The 7,566-nt window shown below is 42.1% G+C and overlaps 1 non-coding gene across 1 annotated transcript; it reads left to right on the forward strand.

The window, feature by feature from the left end:
- The first annotated feature begins 7,060 nt into the window (after nucleotides 1–7,060).
- On the forward strand, nucleotides 7,061–7,133 carry trnar-ucg (transfer RNA arginine (anticodon UCG)). Its single transcript has one exon. It is a non-coding gene; the product is annotated as a tRNA-Arg (tRNA).
- The last annotated feature ends 433 nt before the right edge of the window (nucleotides 7,134–7,566 follow it).

A 7,566-nucleotide genomic window follows, 5' to 3' on the forward strand; every position in this document is an offset into this window, starting at 1 on the left:
ACGTTCTGTGCCTCAACTAAAGCATGAGTTTTGCATAAAGTTACCCCATTACCCCAGGCTGCACAGCATTATATGGCTGCAGGAAAAACGATGGATGTTTATCAACATGTATGCTTGACCAGAACAGAAGTAGGGAGGATGGTGATCCCACCGGTGTTGCTCTTGCCTCGCTCCAAATATCAAGGATACATTGGTTACATCCTCGTTGAAGGAGACCAATCCCATGATTCATTGCACCTCAAGTTCGTTCTTCAGAGACAAATTAGCAAAAATGCTCCTACCAAGAAGTACAATCATTATGTTCTTAGTATTGAGAGACACCCAAAGTCAAAGAACATCAGTAAAAGTAGCTGCTTAAAGTTAAAACTAGTTCATACCATGAAATGGCTGTCGTGTCATGGAGGTAAAATTGAAGGCACTCCAGTTTCAGTGGCAGAAACCTTTGACACATCACATCTCTATGGTCACCTTGTCTCATCATCAACAGACACAATTACTGGTAAACAGCAAAAAAAATGCAAAGTATTTCAGGTGCATCAGGAGAAGGCGATGCAACTCACCTTAAGCCTTCCACTGGCATAGTGCCCAAGATGGTGAGCTCATCACAACAAAACCTGTGTAAAATGACAGTAAAGGAGTGATGATGCCGAGACACGGCGCCTGCTTTGCAAACATGTGAGTCCCAAAACGAGGGCACAGGGAGGAATAGTGCTGCTTTTGGGCTGATCCCCATATATGTTGTTACTTTACATCTCTCAGATGGCTCCTATCATCTTTATGGACCCATAAACGGCCCCGACCCTTTTATGTAGTTTTTCATTTGCTTATTTAGTTTCTTTAATATATTGATTTGCTTAAAAACACACAAAGCGTTCCTATTCTTCTCTCCTCTTCTCTTCTTCTTTACTAACTCTGAAGTCACACTTTTTCCCGACTATTGACGCATAGTCTTGCCGTCTCATGTGGTGATTCAGCCTCGGAATGTAAATCCCATAAGCCAGGGCTTCCATAACAGATTCAAGCACCTGCTGATATAAGCAATTTTTTTTTTCTCAAAAGTAATAAAGGGCAAGTTAAAGTTTTTGTTGTTCTTCTTCTTCTTTATTGAATTATATAAAAGCAACTGTGATTTTGTTTCAAAACATGCTCAATTTTGGACATATTACAGGGAAAAAAAGGTGTGAATGTTGCTCTTGTGAAAAATACCTGTGACAGTTAGACATGGCTATGACAGTTAGCCGAATGCAGTCAAAAAAGTAAAAATGCCAAAGTCTTGTATTTTGCTTGGTTACTTATGGTTAAGGTTAGGGCTGGGTGGGGGTAAGGTTGTCACTTTGGGATTAGAGCAGGGGTGGCCAATCTTATCCAGAAAGGGCCGGTGTGTAGGTTTTTGGGATAACCTGTAAGTCAGCTGTTCAAACCCAGGTGTGAGGACTCTTCAGCCAATCTGCCCTCTAATTAGTAATCCAATTAGGGAGTTGCAGCGAAAACCCACATACACACCGGCCCTTTGCGGATAAGATTAGCCACCCCTGGATTAGAGTATTCTCCATGGAAATGAATGGAGTCCCCACAAAGATATAATTACAAACCTGTGTGTGTGTTTGATCACACTTTTCACATGTCATAGTTACTGGGACCATACCTACCAACACTGAGCTATGAAGGAATCAGTTACTCTTCTTTAATTCACCCGGTTTTATTACTATGTTACTATATTTTTGATCTGAATTCATAAACTATGTTCCTTACTTCTCATAAACCATATAACCTCTATTGTAAATTCCTCTCAATTTCTGAGAGATGCATTGTCTTAACATTCTATTATCAGAATAATGGCTTGCTGGCTTTTTTCTTACACATAAATTATACTAAACGGTTTGTTTATTTCACTTAAAATGAGTGAGGAGTGTGTTGTGTCAGCTTCCATCTGTTCCCATCTGTTTTGAGAGTTTTCAAGAGCTTCTCTGAATAGACTGTTGTCTGGCATATATACTATTTAAAGTGCCAGAAAATACCACTGTAACTGCAGCCTTGGCTTATTCAGAAAATGAGCACAATCTACTATACAGCCATGTTAAATACACCCTTCAGATTTTTTGACTATAAAATGGTATTTACTGCAACATAGAAACAAACAAAACGTCTTGGTGGTCGACGCACCTTAAAGTGTATTTTAAAGGGCATTGCATCTGGTATGGAGATCATCTTAGTGAAGCGTGTTCACATGAGCAGAAAGTACCTGGAAATACTTTAAAATAAATTAATTGCAAATCTGTTTGGTGTTCTAATGTACTTAAATGTGAAATGTTTGACTAGATGGGTTTTTTCAACGAGAACCATACAAGTACATTCATGTGAACGTGAATCATATTTGAAATGGTTTTCTTGAAACTCAAAAATAACCAGAAATGCATATCGATGGAAGTCCAAAAATCAAAGCTGTTCTCCTTTTTAACATGAAGATCAGTCTGACAAAGGCGGTAACTGAAACTGTAATGTTGAGTATAGAATTCTTTGTTTTAAATTGAAAATCACTATATCTATCGTGTCCTGAGGTGTCATTAGAGATACTGGGCCCCTAATTCAGCCCAATCATATTATGTTCCAAATATCTTAGGGCCCCTGTCACTCAGGGGCTCTTGGAATCATCCTAACTGCCCCCCCCCCCTTTACAGCACCCCTGATTGTATCAATTCATAACTGAATTCATAGTGAATCATAGTAAATTATGCAAGTTTATGAACAATTAAGGGATAATTAGCTATACCCCCATTTGTGTCTATTTGTTTCAGAGATGCCTGTCACCAAAGTGACTGTCACAGCTTTGCATATACTGGTAACTGCCTTCACTGAAGATATCAAATTAAATTCCTCACCTCAGTTAAGTGTTCGGTGAAAGCCGACCCTGTCCCATCCCAGGCCAATGAACCTGAAGGCTTTTATTATGTCGAGTCCAAATTCACCACCATGGTAGCACCAATCAGAAGCAGCTATTACAATATTTGTCGATGTTTCACTGGTAAGTTGATTAAAAGAGTGCATTCAAGCCTACAGGTGTAGTTTTATATATTGGCTGTCAGGACCTCTGCTGATGTTGATTCACCATCTTCTCTCTCTGTTGAAGTATTTCAGAGGTCATTGGTTAATGTCAGGACCAAATGTATTGGGATGAACATTTAGACTTTACAAATTTTCGTGTGATTTTGGGCAGTACCTGGTTCACTGGTCATCTTATTTATGACTTTGCATATGAGATGAATATCTCATGCAGATCTTAATGGCTAAGCACACAAGGCCTGAGTTTTTGCCCTCTGACTCTAACTATACCAGCTGCGATTCACTGTAGATGCTTTGAATCACGAGAAGCATGACTGAATCACCTGCTGGAGACATTAGGTAGGGACTATTATAATGGCCTACCACTGTGACCCTGGTCCTCATGTCATTTTAGTACATAATTAGAGCTCATTTTCTCAGCTTGATATGAAGCTCTAAGTGGATTATCTGCAAATTATAATTATTGTCCTCATACTTTGGTTTAATGGATATCCCCACTGAGATAAAGAAGACATGGTTCTATTCAAGAATGTGTTGCCAGCGGAAAATGATTAAATGATTTCATAAGGAGGTACTGTATGGCAGCATCAAAACAACATCCCAACATTTTTGAAGAAAGTCGGCCAAACAGCCCCTGTGTCTCAGAGCGTCAGCCTAGTCAGACCGCGCTGGTCCTCTCTCAGGCTGGGTGATTGTGAATGATTACCACTCACCAGTAGGAGTAGCGCAAGATGAATAAGTCCTGGAATGTGCTGCAGGACTTTTTGACATTACACGTGGTGAACAGAGGCACCAGATGTTGTAGGCAAGTCTTCATGCTGTGACAAATTGCTGCGCGGTGGATGAGGAACACGGACCATCACAAGGAGAGGATTAGCATAAAGCCAGGTACTGTTCCTCGAAGGCGTGCATCCCCTAATCTGTACGAGGCACACTTCTGTTGGTTATTCTCATGGTGAACACTCGATCTCACCAATGGGGGGCAAAACTTAATTTCTTAATGAAGCAAGTTTGCAAGACAAAAGTCAGGAAGATGACATGAGCTGCAAGGAGAGAATAGCTACCCCACCATTATACGAGTGATTCTGCATTGTAGAGGTTAAATATGACCTGTCCCTCACTGTTATACAGCTGATGATCATCAGCAAGCCATATTACATAAAGATCAGTGTTTATCAGTAGCAGTGGTTGGACTGGGAGTGATGGTTTTCTCTTTTCGGTTTATATATACAAAGATGGTGAATTAAACTGTTGAAAGTAACACACTAGATAGTCGATTACATCATGGTGTGGCGGGGGATAACCTTAACCCCAACCAGGCCGGTAGGAGGTTCAAACCCATAATTTTACTACGTGGCTATATGCCAGGGTGACTCCTTGCTGCAATATGCAGTGTTAAGGTTACACACCTCAGCAATATGCAGCGTTAGGGTTACACACCTCAGCAATATGTAACGTTAGGGTTACACACCTCAGCAATATGCAGTGTTAGGGTTCCAAAGCTCAGCAATGTGCAGTGTTTGGGTTACATGCCTCAGCAATATGCAGTGTTAGGGTTACATGCCTCAGCAATATGCAGTGTTAGGGTTACACACCTCAGCAATATGCAGTGTTAGGGTTCTAAAGCTCAGCAATGTGCAGTGTTTGGGTTACATGCCTCAGCAATATGCAGTGTTAGGGTTACATGCCTCAGCAATATGCAGTGTTAGGGTTACATGCCTCAGCAATATGCAGTGTTAGGGTTACATGCCTCAGCAATATGCAGTGTTAGGGTTACATGCCTCAGCAATATGCAGTGTTAGGGTTAGGGCTAGGGCAGTGCATGGACCATTTCTTATATTTTTTTTGTACCAAAGGGGACTCCCCCACCAGACTGCAGTTTACCCAGAGGGATCCCCCCAAGTCGATGGAGATCCTCCCCCCTGCACAGCAAAATCGACTGAGAAACCACTGGACCCCCACCAAAATGTATTTATAGCTAGAGGCCTGGAGTCCCCCCAACCCTAACCACTGAATAATGCAGCTGGGAGTACTTTACCAAAAAGGGCAATGTCCAATTAACAAATTAAATCAATTAAATTCATTTCTCTGTAGTGGTGGAGAAGCAAGCTGAAGCTAAAGATAACAGGCGCGCATAGCAGAAGGTAACGTTACACTGTATTAAAAATGACCATAAAGGAAGGCAGCAGCATACGTAATTATTTTTTTTCCGGACGAGTTGGATTTTTCATGGCTTTGTGGGTTTGACCGTGGTCTTACTAATGCCAAGCTGGTTGGCTCCATCTCTGCACAGGCCCGCGCCCCCACCCTGCCACAATCCGCATACTCAGTGTGCAAAATCCACTCTTTCGATATCTTTTTGTCTGTCTGTCCATCTATTTTTTACTGCATTTTTTAGATCAAGTTTAATGTTAAACTGTGTCATATGAACAAAGGCAGTACAGGGCTATTTCCAGTACGGGTCACCGACACATCTGTTAAATCCCTAACCCTAACCCTTCCTCAGTCTACGCTGTACCTGCATCTACCAGGACCTCCTCCCCACTCCTGACTCCGCTAACATCCGCGGTCGGGTCCAGGGAGAGAGCGGCGCTGCTCTCTCAATGTGCCGGAGCTCGCCGAGCGTAAATATCCCCCCAGATGCCACCGTGAGAGCCTGATTAGTGCGCTGCATGGGGGGCAGGGTACTCAACGCGGCCCGATAATTGTGAGGCCTGTTGGAGTGGCGTGGTGCATGTGAACGTCAGGCGCTCCATCCCCGCCTGGTCAACATCTACTACATCAGGACCAAAAGCCTGCTTGTCTTACAGGTGACACAGTGAATGCGGGAAACCCAAAGGGATTATATTTTTTAATCAAACTCTGAAGGGAACTTCATAAGGTAATAGGTGTATAGTGGTACTTATTCATCTCATGTTTTTCCTACTATAGTGAGCTGATGTGAAAAATATATAAAAATATATAAGATTATTTACTTTTCCAAGCAGCCACTGAGAGGGCTACATAAGCGCCTGATGCTTGGTTTTGTGTGACTAAGGTGACTTTGATTAATTCGTTTCGACTGCGTCACACGCGAGGTGCGAATGTGGAAATTGCAGCTGCTGTATTAATTTACTGGGCAGACCCAGGCTGCGAACTCTCATGCATGATCGTCTCTTAAACCGGGTCTGTCCAGGCGTCAGAATAACCAGCACAGACCATCAATCATCCAGCATTTAAGTGTGTTGTCAGACGCACAAAACGATGTGGGTCACGGACGTCCATGTAAGCGCGTTGGGCTGTTCTTTCTTTGGAGAGCACAGGGAATGTTCTGCTATTGCTTTTACCAAGTGTTCATGGGAGAGCAGTGCCCGGGGATACTGACCAATCACGACCACAACAGCCTAGGTGTGTTTTTCAATAGGTGCTGGACAAATTAAGCACATTTATGTTTTTGTGGTTCCTTAAAAACACTAGCAGGGTCTTTAAGTGAGGAGGCCACGATTCAGCAGGGAGATTAAAGCTAGCATTTCAGCTGGCTTTATCAGGAAACAATTCTTTACATTGATTACCTTAAGTCTCCACGTGCCAATTACCACAGTGCAAGCAATAAAGCAGCCACTAATTGCAGTCTTTACTAGCATGGAGCCCGAAAAGAAGAGAAATGAGAATAAAGGTAAATTTCATTTGGTAAACAGCAAGACCACTCTAACCCTACTATTTACAGAGTGACAGTAGCCGCACATATTCCTTCCATCCATCTTCCTTCCAGACCATTGCAGAACAATAGGGGTTTAAATCCCAACCCTGCTCTATGTGTGACATTTTCCATCCATGTTCCTGACTGTATATCCAGTACAGAGTTATGGTCCTGTAAACATACTGTATTTACATACTCTGTATATAGTTGATGATTGATTCACTCAAAATGTAGACCGGCTTAATTAAGAAACTCTGATATAGTGTAAGCAGTATTTTATTATATGATTCATATTATATATTTTTCCTCACATGCCTATGTGACCTTGTGGCCTAATGGATAAGGCGTCTGACTTCGGATCAGAAGATTGGGGGTTCGAGTCCCTTCATGGTCAGCTTTTGAGCAGATAGTAAAGTTCTGGGTTTTAGCAGAATACCATGTGATTATTTGCAGTATTTTGTGTGGGGGCCTAATGTTGCTCAGTATGTTGGATCAGAAGCATCAACAGAGTGATTTCACCATTGGGCCCCAAAGCAAGGCTTTTATCCGCTAGTTGCCACAGGGATTGCCTGAGCCTACTTTCTCAGAAACAGGAGCGTTTCTAGCTGGGTTACGTCGACTTCACCTGCAGCTTGACTTCTTTGTTTTTGAAGGAAGATTTGGTATCGGATTTAAAATACTCGGGGCTATAGCCCCGATTGATGGGACCTAATGACGCCCACGCTGTCAAAAATGTATGTTGCGTTGGATAAAATCTTCAGCTAAAATAAATTAAAATTAAATGGAAAATCAGAAATAGCATTTAGCTTACGCCACCTTGCCTAAGT

The sequence above is a fragment of the Paramormyrops kingsleyae genome, chromosome 23 (assembly GCF_048594095.1).
Source record: "Paramormyrops kingsleyae isolate MSU_618 chromosome 23, PKINGS_0.4, whole genome shotgun sequence".
NCBI lineage: Eukaryota > Metazoa > Chordata > Actinopteri > Osteoglossiformes > Mormyridae > Paramormyrops > Paramormyrops kingsleyae.